Raw genomic sequence first — 16,788 nt, forward strand, 5'->3', positions numbered from 1 at the left:
GACTGCAGGGCATAGACTCAAAAGATTTGTCTTAACAACTGATTGGAAATGTGGAAGAGCTAAATTAATATTTTAAGAACACGAATTTTACTGATTAAAAATGTGGTAGAGCTAAATTAATAGTTAAGAACACGAATTTTAAAGTGAAGAATTTTAAAAATCTGCATTATAAGATTGCACAAAGCATGTCAGCGATGTGCAATAAAAATACCAATATACAGAATGTTGTTTCTTTTCTATAATATGATAATCTCACTCGGCATAAATTATGTATTTATACCCCATGTGGTATTTGATTAAGGACTCAATTATTTAGCCTACGTCTACTATGTGACGTCCTTATCTTTCTCTACTGAAAAGTTAATGTGGATGAGGAAGACCCAGATATTGTCAAGATATTCTTGATATTTAAATTAATGATCTGTATCTGGCAGTTCCAGAGTAAAGACAAAATCAGCGAAGGGTTGTAAATTCACTTCAAACACCGCACGGGTATCATCGAACCTCACCACAATAATAGTGGACAGCTACATCTCTCTGACACACAGTTAATAATAATAATAATAGTAATAATAAAATAATAATAATAATAATAATAATAATAATAATAATAATATTAATAACAATAATAATAATAATAATAATAATAATAATGATAATAATAATAATAATAATAATAATAATAATAATAATAATAATAATAATAATAATTATAATGATAATAATAATAATAATAATAATAATAATAATAATAATAATAATAATAATAATAATAATAATAATAATGACAATTTATATCATTAATAATGATACAACAATAAAACTGTTAATAATAATAATACTAATAATAATAATAATAATAATAATAATAATAATAATGACAATTAATATCATTAATAATGATACAACAATAAAACTGTTAATAATAATAATAATAATAATAATAATAATAATAATAATAATAATAATAATAATAATAATAATAATAATAATATAATAATAATAATAATAATAATAATAATAATAATAATAATAATAATAATAATAATAATAATAATAACAATAATAATAATAATTATAATAATAATAATGATACATTGCATTTGTTGAGCGCTGTACCAAATCATGAGGAATTGTTCAGAGCGTTTTACAGGTACATCAAAGTGGAGTTGTGGATCCGGGAGTACGATGAGTCAGAGACAATATCGAAGTTCGGATGCCGGTTGTGGATTGCAGCGCAATCGCCCCACCTCTCCTACGTCGAGAATCAGCATGTCAAAAACAGTTCAAACGTCTGGATAATACCTCAATTCTGACTCCACTCAAAGAAATAATAGAGTCGGCCCCTAAAACAGCTCGCCTCAAATCAAGGAAACCCTATTACAATACCTGAAATGACAATTTCGACCTAGAGGAGGCCTGGCGAGAGGAATGGAAACAAAAACCACCAAAGGCTAGTGAAATTATTGAAGAACCAACAAACATACCACTGCCTGGTTTCCATACTCTTACCAGAAAAGAATGGTCAACATGCAACATAATAAGATCTAGGCATGGTAGAACAGCCTCAGACTTGCATCGATGGGGTTATGCATCATCTCCAAAATGCCCAGCATGCGATGACCCTTGTCAAAAGACATGGACCACATCATTTTGAAGTGCCCCGCAACAGCACCCCCAGGCGGCTACCAAATGGTTCATGAGGCGGACAGTGCTTTCGCAGATTGGGTGAAGCGAAACAACGTGGAGTTGTAGCCATACGAAACTACTACTACAGGTACATCAATAGGTCCCTCAATTAGTGTGGACTCTTGTTTGCAGCTTTTGTACTGATCTTTTAAATACAAATAAGTGTCGCAAAAGCCGTAAAACATCTTTAAAAAACACACACACACATAATAATGCTTCTAGCCTTTAAAATACGTCTATATTACCTCTCAACCTGGGCTTTCGCGAAGTCCAAGGTTAGAGATTTTTTGCCAAGATGAGAGTCATTCAACTCGATTGTGTGATTTTTTTGCCAAGATGAGGTTCATTTAAGTCGATCTATAATTGAAGGATGAATTTTCTGGCCACATTTTATATACACGTACGGCATATACTGGTGGTTAAAGGCATTCTATGTTTTTCTAATCTTAGAGCAATAACCAAACTGACGAGATCCATATGACGTCAACCTTAATTATATTTGTATCGTAAGACATATTTTCGGTTTAAATAGGTCATGAACTTTCCAAGACCAGCATGCATAGGGGCTTTGAAACATTTTACAATAAATTATAAATTGTCTCGGTAATTCAAAGGTAATTTATAAAGGAGTGGCAAAACCGGAGAAATGATATAATTAATTGTCAGTTCAGATTTTGTCAAATGATTGATCAAACTAACAAGCATGGAAAAGCAAGACGAAGGCTCTAGATAGTTCAACAGCTATAAAATTCAAGAGCATCATGCATTCTAATATCTAATCTGAATCTCTTACTTATATTACTACAGGACTCCACCAAAAGGTATACACTCAAAAGGTTATATAAATGATACCATTCAATGGCAAAACCTACAATGGGATAAATTATAAAATATCATCTGTCTCACCAAAATAATCATCCTTTGGCACTGATTCATTAATGATAATAATAATAATAAGCATGTATCTATAGCGCCTTTCGTTGAAACCTCAAAGCGCTTTTTTTAAAAAAGGACATTGTTTACCCAGGTAACAATAATATTGTAAGTCCAAATGAAATCTAAAATTCATTCACGCATTTTCAGATTTTTATGAAAACAAAAATCTTTCAAACAAAGGCACAATGTCGCATGGAATGACACACTATGTCATGGGGGAATAGAAGAGATTGCAAGGCCGTGGACTAGGCAGTCAGGCAGGACATCCAATTTTTGGTAATCCTCAACGGGCGGCGCGACTTGGCAGTATGGTCTTTGCTTTGTACACTGAAGGTACCGAGTTCGAATACCCGCTGCGCTGTGTGGCCTTGAGCTGGTCACCTTCCTCAGCTCAGTTTGCGGCACTGCATTGCGGCTAACGCTTGGGTTATTCCAATCTTCCCTTGGAATTGACCATGGAGACAAATTTCCCCTATAGGATTAAAAGAGGGAATTTCTCTTTTTTATTCATTTATTTATTTATTTAGTTTCTAATTTTTAATATTGATAGTAATCTTTTCTTAGTATAGGTATAATAATTCTTTGTTTTATTTGACATGCAACAAAGAGATTAATGATTAGAGTGACTGAGGCAGTCGGTTTATTTGAAGCAATAAAGACAAGGAATCAACCTGTACATGAAAACACAACGTTCCTTAATGTGTATTTCACTCACTGCCGCGACAAGTGGTGGCAAACATCAAACTGAGGCCTTGAACACGACTAACACATTAAATAACATTTTACTCAAGTAGAGTGTTGGGAATCACCAACTTATTCACGTTGACGAGAAGTGTCAATAGAATCTCGTGATAAACTACATGGTGCCACATAAAACTTTTTTTTCAAAGAATTCATCACAGCAGGGTGACGAAATTAATGAATTATTTCTACACCGTCCTAACGGAAATTTTGTTAGGACCGTATAGAAATACTGCCGTTTTATTGAAGAACACCGTATATGCTATTTGGTTACCATTGCATATACTGTGTTTTTAAAAACAACGGCAGAATAATTCATTTTTAATATGCAGCGATATTCTCCACTTGGATCAATGAACATGGAACTGTGATGTAATAATCAGATGAGGGTGTCTGCGGAAAGGAATACACATCCTTCTGCATAACTAGCTTTAACTACGCCATGATCTCTGGAAATTGATTTCCAGCTCTTTACGGAAATCGTACGTCGTATAGCATGACGGTTGGATATCAACCGGAAGCGCCCGAAAAATTGTGCCAGGTATTTTTGATTAACGCATTGTAGTCAAATGACTAAACTGTGATCTTTTGAAACGTCAAAATTTTAGAAATCTAGAGAATGACGATTTTACACTGACAAAAATAAATTGTAAATAGAGCCTGGCGTTACACTCAATGGTGTAATATAGATACAACTTATTATACAACTTTGTACATCACATCAGGATTACGAAAGAAATTGATTATTTCGATACAGCCTAAATAAATGCGATATTCGTTGCATTGGTCAATAAACATGGAATTGTGACGTAAACACCAATTGATCGTGTCAGCCTAGAGAATATCCATTTTTCTTATAGCTAATCAAATGCAAATGCTGCTCTTTGAGGCATGGAAATATAACAATGAAAAAATGTAATAGAAGTTTTAATCCAGTAACAATGAAAAATTATGAAATAAACTTTTCGGATTTCCCCTTTGTCAACAAAACGCGATGAATGAAACACTGAAAACGAATGTGAGATGAGATGGTATTAGTCTTATTCATCGTATTTTGTTGACAAAGGGGAAACCCAAAACGTCCACATCATATAATATCGTATCACATCTCATCGTATTTATAAATCAAAGTGAAACTGCCATTTCACATTATCATCCCTTTTTGCATAGTTTCCTAAGACGATGTTATCTCAGTAAATATGTTTCGTACGATTTACGGAAAGGTACATTTTTGTATAGATAGCACGAAGTTGACGTCATTCGGGTCTTTGTTATTGTTTTTTGCCATACGCGTTTATGAGTAATTCTCACTAAATTGTATCAACCAGACTATAAAAGTTCATGGTTACACAGAGTTTTGTGTGTTGGTCCGTTATACTTCCGGAATATATGAGCTTTATATATGAGCTTTTATATAGCGCAATGTCCACTAAAAGTGCCCAAAGCGCTTTACAATGGATCCCTGGCCAACAGCAACATGTAACACGTAAGACGGGACATGACGCCTAATAGGCGATATTACAATTTTTTCGGACAGAGACAACGCTTTCAACGGTCAGGTACTCATTTTACACCTGAGTACGGTGAGAGAATGTGAGTAAAGAGCCTTTTCCAAGGACTCAACTATGCGCCGAGCGAGGCTCGAACCCAGGACCTTCCGATCCGAAAGTGAGTGTCATACCACAAGACCACATAGCCGCACAATCCGGAATCCGGATGACATTTTTGTGAGCTTCTTAGCCAAGCGCATACTATCTATAGATAGAAGGAACATGACGTTACTCAGGTCTTTATTATTGGTTTTTGCCATCCGCGTTTATGAGTGATTCTCACTAAACTGTATTAACTAGACTATAAAAGTTCATGGTTACACATAGTTTTGTGTGTTGGTCCGTTATACTTCCGGATGGCAATGTTGTGATCTTCTTAGCCAAGTGCATACTATCTATATCGCCATATGGGTGACTAGTTATCACAAGATTTTCTCGTTCACTTTATAACCGTTAAAATTTACACACAGTTTTCTGTGTTGGTTCTATTGATCAAGCGGTACAACAGTGGGTATTTTAATTAGACAAATGCCATCGATTGTAAAACCTGTGTAGTTCGCGATGTTGTCTATTTTAAGATAAGTTACAATGATTATATAATCTGTTCAAAAGTAAGTTTCTGTTGAATCATTGAAAATTGCACTAAACACTTGGAAATCATGGAAGAGTGATCTATAAATATGTTTTTTAAACCTTGTTTTCATTAACATAAAGAGCAACATAACTTGTAGGTTCGTTGGTTGTTATGTTGTATACATATTTCTGTTATCATTATAGTTACCCTTGATTCACACGAAAACAAGTAGGGACCTGATTTGTAGACCTAAAACAGTCAATAGCAAGGAAATAATAATTAAATAAAATAATAATAATAATAATAATAATAATAATAATAATAATAATAATAATAATAATAATAATAATAATAATAATAATAATAATAATAATAATAATAATAATAAATTATGTATATGCTATATTTATTTCTTTGTTCTTGTCATTTGTTTCTTTTAGTTTTAAAAAAGATTTGTTGGGGTGTTTTTTTTTTAATTTCTAATTATTTTTTTTAGAAAAATGGCTTCATACATATAATATACTATATTATCCTATATATATATATATATATATATATATATATATATATATATATATATATATATATATATATATATATATATATATATATATATATATATATATATAATATATATATAATAAATGAATTAAATGGCATCTACAAACTTAACATGAGTTTATTTAGGTAGCGGTGGCATGTGTCTTTCCGATTAAACTGAATTTGAAAGATTTTATAGGATGGATAATTTCCCCCATAGCTACTCACCATGATATCAGCAGTGGATTGCTATGGTTCCCTATGACTAAAACGGCGCTCATAGCGAAACGCACACCCCCTACTCGCGTTAATTTGAGTAATGTACTGCATGGAGGGGAGATGATGGGCAGCTTTATCGATGACGCCTCGACACAATAAACTGCTATGAACTGCTACAAAGCTACACCTCTAACATTCATTGGATTCGATTTACTTGTTTTTCTAGCGTTCAGTTTTGGGAATAAGCGTATTATTATGATATACATGTTTTTATGATACAAATCATGTATGGAAAGGATCAAATGTGTTTTTATTCTAGGATTTTAACATAAGTCAGCAAATATATTGGAATGTATTGAATGAGAACCTCACGAGCAATCTGTTGCTTTTGCGTTACTATTTAATTTAATGAATAATCTAGTTTAACGAATTTCAATACAAATGCAAATTTGTGTCAAATAAGGATCGACTGTGTTATTATTTTTCAATTTAGACACAAATAAACATGAACTGGAATGTGTTTGATGTGTATTTTATAACCAGTTACTTTGCGCTTCTAATGAGTGAATATTTTACTAATTTCAAATTCTGAGGATTAATGGGCACATGCGGGCTTGTGAAGATAATTATTGTTTAATTGCTTTGTGCTAGACTTTACTTGCATTTTTTTGTTTTGCTTTTGCCTGCATGGCGGATAATGAAAACTAGTTTGTATGTGTGTGTTCGTGTGTGTGTTTGGGTATTCGTGTTCAGCATTTCGAGTTTCGATGATGAGGTAATGGATTTTAGATAACCTGTCGAGTCCACCCATTCTTTCGTTCCATTAACGAACAAAAACAGACAAATTATGTTATACATCAGAGTGGTGAATGAAAACTATATTGCTTGCTAATTTATAGGATTAATTTCAAGGCAGTGTCGACATCAGGAAGGTGAGAAAATGTTGTCTTTAAAAAAAAAGAACATTTTTCTCTTTATTTATTTAGTTTCATCCGACTTGATGTGTATATTTATTTGTTCGTTTTGCTAGGTTAGAATTTTGCGAACAGCATCCCGCTCTCACCACCTCCGCCCTCTTTCTTTCTTTGTGGGGCTACGTGGTCTAGTGGTATGACGCTCTCGTCCTACATGTTGAGTGTTGCTGTTGGCTTGTGGCCCTTTATAAAGAGTTTTGATCACATTTAGTGGATATTGCGCTATTCTTTGTTTACGATTTCTCTCTCTCTCTCTCTCTCTCTCTCTCTCTCTCTCTCTCTCTCTCTCTCTCTCTCTCTCTCTCTCTCTCTCTCTCTCCCCTCTTTATCTCTTTTAACTCTCTTCCTACCATCTATTTTCAGAACTTTACCTAAATCTTCATACTCACCCAACAAAAAAAAAGAGATTTTTCAAACAGAATAGTAACTAGTATATGCTATATTTTATTCAGAAAAATGAGCTCTGCAACACAATTTCGAGTATTTATGGCTATAACTAACCATAACAAAATGAAATTAGAATAAGATAATTGTTGGTTACATCGTAACGAATGTGACGATTTTTCTATGGGTGGTAAGGAGAGGGTTAAAATATTTTAAAACTTTAAACGGACACAGTTGAAAAGACGGAAATCCGAGATGCTCACGTCATTTCGCCATGGCGTCGTTGATTCAATTGCAGCTCGGTATTTAATATCTAATATTCAAGATCATCATTGTTTTGAGGGTGTTTTTTTTTTAGCTTCAAGCAGCAACACAAAAGGAAGTTTTTCTCTTTAATATTGATGCTATTAGTTAATATAAATTACTCACAACATCCGCTAGCTGGATATACTTACCTACACACAAACTATATGTAACCTGAAACGTTTATAGTCCGATTGATATAAATAGTTCGAAGTTGACGTCACTCAGGTCTTTGCTATTGTTTTTTTTTTTTTTGCCATCCGCGTTTATGAGTAATTCTCACTAAACTGTATTAACCTGACTATAAACGATCAGGGCTACACAACGTTTTGTGTGTTGGTCCTTTACACTTCCGGATGGCAATGTTGTGAGCTTCTTAGCCAAGAGCATACTATCTATAGATAAAATAAAGTTGACGTCACTCGGGTCTTTGTTATTTTTTTTGCCATCCACGTTTATGAGTAATTCTCACTTAACTGTATTATCCAGACTGTCAAAGATCATGGTTACACAGAGTTTTGTGTGTTCGTCCGTTATTCTTCCGGATGACAATGTTGTGAGCTTCTTAGCCAAGATAATTATAATATATATTATAGTCTAAAAACAATAACAAAGATCTGAGTGACGTCAATTTTGTTCTTTCTGTAGGAATGAAATTGACCTCACTCAGCTCTTTGTTATTGTTATGAGACAGCAATTTTAATGATTAATTCTCACTAAATTATATCAATCAGACTATAGATAGTATGCAGATGACGTCACTCAGGCCTTTGTTATTGTTTTTGCCATCCGCGTTTGTGAGTTGTTCTCACTAAACTGTATTAACCAGACTATAAAAGTTCATGGTTACACAGAGTTTGTGTGTTGGTCCGTTATACTTCCGGATGGCAATGTTGTGAACTCCTTGGCCAAGCGCATTCTATCTATAAACGTTCAAGGTGATACTTATAGATAGTATGCGCTTGGCTAAGAAGCTCACAACATTGCCATCCGAAAGTATAACGGACCAACACACAAAACTATGTGTAACCTTAAACTTTTATAGTCTGGTGAATACAGTTTAGTGAAAATTATTCATAAACGCGAATGGCAAAAATAAATAACAAAAACCAGAGTGACGTCAACTTCATTCTATCAATACATAGTTTTATGTGTTAGTACATTTTATCCGGCTGGTGGATATTGTGAATATTTTACCTTAACTCATAGCGTCAATAAATCAAAGGGTACGAAGTACGCTTGGCAAGGAAAATATTACCTGTAAATGCTGAAATGGATAGGCTGCGGTCAAGGTAAATCTGACGAAATATAAAGGCATACACCGTCTTGCTATAAATGATCGTGGGATTAATTGTTTTGTCTCCTGTTATAATTTTTACGATTCAAAAGTCGTGATGTCACTTCCCCCGTAATGACGGCAGAGTAACTTAGTAACTGGCTCTAATCAATCGGAACAACGGCGGACGCCCTTATGAAATACTTCTCCGACGAGCATATAATATTGCAATTAGAGGAGAAAAACATTATAAATATGATCTTGTTTTGACTTTTATCCATTCGGATCACATGACATATGAAAAGTTCTTGTCAGCATGAAGAATAAAAAAAGTACTGATTTTCTTTGTTTAGAACCACGCTGCTCGCCGTTGTTGGGCAACGTGACATCAGACTATTGAATCCAATTGTCTACATTGAAATTTTTAAAATTGAACATTTATATAACATACTATCTACTTGAACTTGATGTGATCAAATCGCTTTACAAGGGGTCTCTATTCAAAAGTAAGACAACGTGTAGGACGAAATACTCATATAACACCTGTTAGGCGATGTTGCAATTTTTTCCACAGAGACATCGCTGTTAAAGGACAGATACTCAATTTATACCTGAATACGGTAAGAAAATGTGGGAAAAGATCCTTTTCCAAGGACTCAACTATGCGCCTCTCAGAGCGACACTTGAACCCTCGGCCTTTCAGTCCGAAGGCGGGTTCAAAATATAACGTAATTTTAAAGCCTATTTTCTGACCTGTCCACCCAGGTGTGATTGGGTCGCTGGGTCTGATTGATCTGACGAAAGGTACTTTGCGGTAGACTAGCGTCCTATCCAAAGGTGAGCAAGCAATAATTACTATTGTCAGTATCTTGCTAAAGAAACCAGGATAAACTCTGGCGCCATGGGCCTAATGGTTCTTATTTTTCATCAAAAGCTAGTTGCGTTAAAAGGCTGTATTGTCGCACTGAAGTCCAACGTGGATGCGTGGACTTTCTTTCTTCCTTGGTCATAATTTAACACTGAAGTCATAAAATGCTTATTATCCCCATCTAACAGAAGATGTACAATAGGATTCAATAGTCTTACGTCACGTCCTCCCAGCAACCAGCAGCTTGGTTCTAAACAAAGAACATCGGTACTCGTTATTCTTCATGCTGGCTAGAACTTTTTCACATATGATGTGATCAAAATGTATAGAAGTCAAAACATGATCAGATTTATAATGTTTTTCTTCTCTGAATACACTTTTATGCTCGTCGGAGAAGTATTTCATAAGGGCGTCCGCCATTGTTCCGATAATTTAGAACCAGTTACTAAGTTACTTTGCGTCATTACGAGGGAAGTGACGTCACGACTGTTGAAGCCTATTTTGGCCCAAGGTAAAGAAAGACTCCACGCTCACCGCCATTTGCTCCCCTGTAACCCATTTGCATCACAATTTTATTCTGTCCTCTTTGCACGCCCATTTATTTCTGTTGGGGTAGCTGAATCTGGAATAAATTTGTCAGAAAGGTCTCTTTAATAGACCTCATTACTGTTCATAGAATAACAAGCTGTTATCTTTTCCTGGAACACCAGATATTGTAATTCATTACTCAGAAGATCATTTTTAAAAATAAATGTGGTTTATTTGAATTATTTATCATTTTTGACACAGACACAAGAGACTATTTTTACTGATTTAAAAACCTTTCCCATTTTCTTTATCCGTAATTATACGTTATCTATCATTGATCTAAAATTTTAGAACAGTTTGTGAAGATTACAACGTAAATAAGGGGTTCATAATATCATGATCTCTGTTGTTTTACATTAAACACCCGTTACTTGGATGACAGTTTACAGGTAGATCACGTTCTACTTTGTGTCAAATTTCAATCCCATCTTCCCCTTTTCTGGGTCACGCGTTCATGTTCTATAAATTTACTAGGTCACTGATCAACACTAAGTTTTAATTAGTGCTGATTAGTGAGACATACTGGTAGTGATGGTGTTCCACAGTATTTAAATGTTAATAAACTAACATTTTGTTAAAACACTACTGTGACCTTATATTATTGGAATTGGTATTTTATTTATTATCAATTTAATTAGTGGAGAGCCCGTATGATTTGCGTGGGAAATAAAGGCAATAGGCTTCAACAGTCGTGACGTCACTTCCCTCGTAAACAGTGGCGGTTCTAGCCTATTTACAGTGGTGGGGCAAAGATGATCCGGTCATAATATATATATATATATATATATATATATATATATATATATATATATATATATATATATTAATTATAATTTTTTTTCACCTTTTAAAAAAAAAATATTTCAACCACAAATAATCACATTCACAATGAAATACCAATACCAATAAATTTTAATTATTCCAAACGTAATCAAAAATTAATCACGAAAGAGAATACAACTAAAAAATAAAGCGACGAGACGTAATGCGACAACACCTTGACAACAGAAGTCCATTTCATTCACTCGAAAAATTAAAGAGATGCTTTAATCCCTCAACGGCGAGATTAATATTTCTGTTACATTACTGGTTTTCAATAGTATGTAGTAACCTTAACGTTTTCATCGAGAAGCAACAACAGCGATATGACTCGAGTTTCATTCAGAGCTGAAATTGCTTCATTTTTACTGCTGTTTTGGTAGTTAGAATGATTGTGCCGGTGGTGGTAGTGGTTGGAATAGTGGTAGCGGTGGTGGTGGTGGTGGTGGTGGTGGGGAGGAGGAGGAGGAGGAGGAGGAAGACGAGGCGGTGAGGAAGGATGTAATTATGATAGTGGTTTTGGTGGTGCCGTTGGTTAGAATGATAGTTGTGGAGACGATGACGGAAATTGTATGATGATGTTGATATTGTTTTTATTGCTATTGTTGTACTTGTTGTTAATATTGTTGTTGTTGTTGTTGTTGTTGTTGTTGTTAATGATGATGATGATGATGATGATGATGATGATGATGATGATGATGATGATGATGATGATGATGATGATGAGATGACAACGACGATGTCGTCGACAATGATGGTTACCACCATACGATATTACAAAGTTTATTTAATCTTAGGCTTTCGCCAATAATTCACACAATACAATTAAGACAATAGAATGTTACCATTCTCTCCTCATGCATTCGTTATACTATCACAATAACGACCGTGTTATCTTTACTCCTTCCCCAACCAACCCCTAGCTTCCCGCCTCTTCATCGCGAACCATCTTATGTATGTATTAGCTTCAGAACGGGCAAGTACGGAATCTGCCCACCCTTCCTTTAAACGTATTTATTTCCTCTATAACTTAGAATTCAACTCTCTCCTTGCTCAGAAGAGTATTTCTCGTATACTAATTCAATTGTTGAGAAAACCAAAATGGTGGTTGTATTTTATATATTTATTTAGTCGTGACTTTTGAATAAAAGTGTTTTTTTTATTAGAGGGAATACAATAGAAAATTACATTGTTTTGCAAAATTATTTAGTCTGGCAATAAAAATATAGCGGTAATTAGTTTAAGAATAATAATTTAAAAAAGAACTAACAAATTAATTTGTTAAAGAACAAAAACAAAAAAAAAAAACAACAAAAAACAAAAAGAAAACAATTGAAATAAATGAGTTTTGAGAAGTATTTAAGAAAACGAGAAAAAAAATAAAGAAATAATTTAAATGGATAAACAAATATATAAAAACAACACAAATTAATACTAAATTGATATAATATTAGTAAGTTAATAAATTTAATTCAATACTGGAACCTTCCCAAAGTCATTACATCAATGGTACCAGCACAAGTAAGGCAATAAATAAGAAAAAGTTCGTTTGCCAAAAGCTCTATTCAGTGTTCACTGGTTATTAAGGTGGGCTCATTTGAATTAGCCCGACCTAGTACTAGAGAGGCCAGACAGCAAAAATCGGAGTTAGTTCACCGTCAGGCGACGTGACGATGAGATGACGATGTGGGCGGAGTGGAGTGATTGGGGGGGGGGGGGGGGGGGGGGGGGGGGGGGGGGGGCTGATAAAAAAAAGAACAGGAGCGTATCCTGGTTTATGCATTACGGGGTGCATGGTGATTCGCAATCTATCAAAAATACACACAAATTGATTTCAGTATGAAGTATCAAGTTTAAGTAGTAACTTTTGAAATTATCTAATTTAAATTTGATTATTTCGGACCTGGTAATACAACTTATAACTTGAAAAAACAGGCTGGTATTTGCCCACCCTGCCCATTATTACCAGCCGTCCCTGCTCGTAAATGCGCATAGTTATTTAGTAACTGGTTCTAAACTTTCGGAACAAGGCGGACGCCCTTATGCAATATTTCTCGGACGAGCATAAAAGTGTATCCAGAGGAGAAAAACATAAATCTGACATCAGACTATTGAATCCTATTATGAACGTTCACTCATTTATTTTGATTACTACACCACTGTAATGTGGAAATTAACAAAGAAATCGAGACGAATCTTCTGAGCTCCGTCTATTGCTGCTTGCAAATGGAATTGGTAACAGGGCGGCCAAATGGCGACTCCTTACATCAAAGTACCAATTATTATGCGCTAGCAGATTCTCTAAAGAATCATTTGAGTCAACGGGTGATAGAATTTTGAAAGGTTTGCTAGTTACTCGTATCTAAAATCAAGTCTGTAAAAAGTCGTTTTATGAATTTGATATTAGCGATCCATTTTCATCCCCAGAAAAAGCAGAAAGAGAGGGAGAGAGAGAGAGAGAGAGAGAGAGAGCGAGAGAGGGAGAGAGAGAGAGAGAGAGAGAGAGAGCGAGAGGAGGGAGGGGGGGGGGGAATTGTGTGTGTGCGTGTGAGAGTAAAAGAAAGAGGAAGATAAAGAGAGACCGAAAGATAAAGAGAAAGAAAGAAAAAGAGAGGGAGAAAGTTAAACCGAAGAGAGAGAGAGAGAGAGAGAGAGAGGGGGGAGTGAAAGATAAAGAAAGAAAGAGTAAGAAAGAGAAAGAAATAAAGAGATAGAGAGAAAGAAAGAAAGAAAGAGAGAGAGAGAGAGAGAGAGAGAGAGAGAGAGAGAGAGAGAGAGAGAGAGAGAGAGAGACGATATCAAGAACAACCTCAGGTAGTAAAAATAGTTTCATTGCAATGATAACTCAAAAAATAAATAAATAAACGTGTTCTTTATGGTATAGTATATTGTAAAATGTGATAGAGATATCACGTAGGTATTATATTAACACTGTAATGTTTACCCCAGTAGCAAGTGATTTGTGGTAAACAATCAATCAAGGCGATTTGCTTTAGATAAATTTCATATTTTTTTGAGGCTCTGCACGTATCTATGCTATTTTCTTGCTTTCATATAATATAAGAGCAAAGCTTGTTCAGCGATAATTTTACAATAAACGCGTCATTGATAGTTTGAACATCACTTTTTGCTAATCATATTTATGAAGGCAAAAAGCAAGTAGTCTAGATAGACGTGATTTTAGATCTGAACAAGTGTGTATGAAACGGTGCCAGATAAGGGAAGAAAGAAAAATACAACAACAAAAAAAACTTTCTCTAGAAAGGCTGATTTTTTTGGATGTTTTTTTGTTGTTGTACATTTCTGTCTTGCTTTGTCCGACACCGTTTCATCCACATTTATTCAGATCGTTATCTTACACCGGTGCCTGCTCTCTAATTTCTCAATTAGACATGAGTTTACAGTTTTACAGTTTACAGTTTCTTGTTCTGCCCAGTCAATAAGAATGAATGAATTGCAAATGTTAGGTACATCGCTTCCATCACACGTTAGCATCCAATGGCCCATATTTAAGCTGACACTGAGAAGCTAATGACGACATACTCGTAGCTAACTTCATTTAATAGACTAATAATACGTCTGTCTTGGGTTGAAAATGAATATTAAGGGACTCATTATACTCCCTTGTATTATAAATAATATGCAGAACAATGTGGAATAATTCCTTCACTATTTCCTCCACTGATGCCCTTCTTATCTTACTGAATTAAAGGGGTTCGTAACATATATACAATTGGCAGTGATGGTGTATACTCAAAGCTGTGAAAATACAAAATCTAAGTGAACAAATGAACAACCCTGGTATTAATTCAATTTAAAATTACAGTTAAGACCTTTTAATGTAATTTGATAAAATACAATCATAATCAATATTAAATTAAATAACGAATATATTTCATTCATAATCGTATTATATATTTGGCAAACTAGATTTTTGTAACACTAAGGCTCCAAAACCTCTGGACCAATCGTCACCAAATTTTGCATGGTGTTCATGAATATGGATTGCGTGCATTATGGGATTTTTTGAACATCGTGATGAAAATTGAAATTAGTTCATCAATGGCTATCGAAAAGAGACGTCATATTTTTTTAACACGTGGGTTGTGCGCCACCCAAACGTTTAGCGAGGTGGATCCCATCATTATTTTGAATACGATCAATTTCTTGAAATTTATATGAACCAATTTCTGTTCTTAACATTGAGAAAGAATTCTAGGATAAGTTAGCGAAAATTATAAGATATTAAATGTAGAAAATATACCTCCGTGCCCAAAGAAAAAGTCCGCGGAGTTCACTTAGGAAGTCTATTAAGACAATTGAAATTGAGTTCAAATTTTATTCAACACTTGGATCATAAATTTTGAGTTGATCGACGTATCCTCACGTTTATTGAACGTGCACCATTCATTGAACGCTCATTCATGCTTGTTCTCTTATAAAATCGTAGGATCATTTAATAATCTTAATAAATTTCCTAATATTGAGGGTTTTTTATTTATGGTTTTCCCCAGGCATACTATCTGATTGAGGTGAGGGGAAACATATTATCAGAATCATAATTTATTCAAATAAGATATAGTCTCGCTTGGCCCTTAACGAGTGCAGAGCATATAGTGCCATTGGTATTGACTGACTTGCTTTGAAAGTAAACTGCACGCAATTGAACAGTTGCACCTGGCGCGTCAGTTACCCCAAGGTGATTAGGGTGTCATCCGCCATTTTGGTTTAAATGGCAGTAATGAACCAATTGTGGACTGTGGGTTAAACTGACATACGTTGTTTAAGAATCTTCCACGCTTGTATCCTTGAACTAGTCACTCCATGTCAACTCGGTCTTACTGTATCGATCATAAGTAATGTAAAAATTAACAAAGAAATCGAGACGATTCTTTTGAGCCATCAACGATCAAAATCGCTCTGTCTATTGTTGCTTAAAAATGAATCTGAATGTGTTTGATCAATTTCGACCTTGATTGTGCCCGACGTGTAAGTAACTCAAATCGTTATGGACGTATAGTTGTGATAGACATACTCTCAAAACAACAGAAAATATTGTCCATTACAGCAATGTTAAATCAAGCCCCTGCATGTGCACGTAGATTGTGCTCATTCGCTTTACTTAACCGGCAAATTAAATTGCTATATTTGTCACAAATTAATCAATATTACAAGCGGTACAAGCTTAATCACACACCGTCGTGAAATAATTGAATACCGATTAAATACTTTATGATTCAATCTCGACAATCGGATAGAATGACACATTAGAACGATAATAACTTTGTGTTGATGATTCCACCGATTACGTGAAATTCCGGTTTCAA

The 16,788-nt window shown here is 34.5% G+C and overlaps 1 protein-coding gene across 2 annotated transcripts in view; it reads left to right on the forward strand.

Annotated features, from left to right (window-relative positions):
* Window positions 1-6,177: 6,177 nt before the first annotated feature.
* The window catches only part of LOC144970216 (glutamate receptor ionotropic, kainate 3-like), a 64,415-nt gene continuing 53,804 nt past the window's right edge, over window positions 6,178-16,788 (forward strand). For both annotated transcript variants that reach the window (XM_078909620.1, XM_078909621.1), the window contains exon 1: window positions 6,178-7,181. The gene's annotated coding sequence lies outside the window, so the exon portion shown is untranslated. The remainder of the gene's footprint in view (window positions 7,182-16,788) is intronic.

This window comes from Berghia stephanieae, chromosome 4 (genome assembly GCF_034508935.2).
Source record: "Berghia stephanieae isolate SIO BIC M18660-M18661 chromosome 4, UCSD_Bste_1.3, whole genome shotgun sequence".
Classification (NCBI taxonomy): domain Eukaryota; kingdom Metazoa; phylum Mollusca; class Gastropoda; order Nudibranchia; family Aeolidiidae; genus Berghia; species Berghia stephanieae.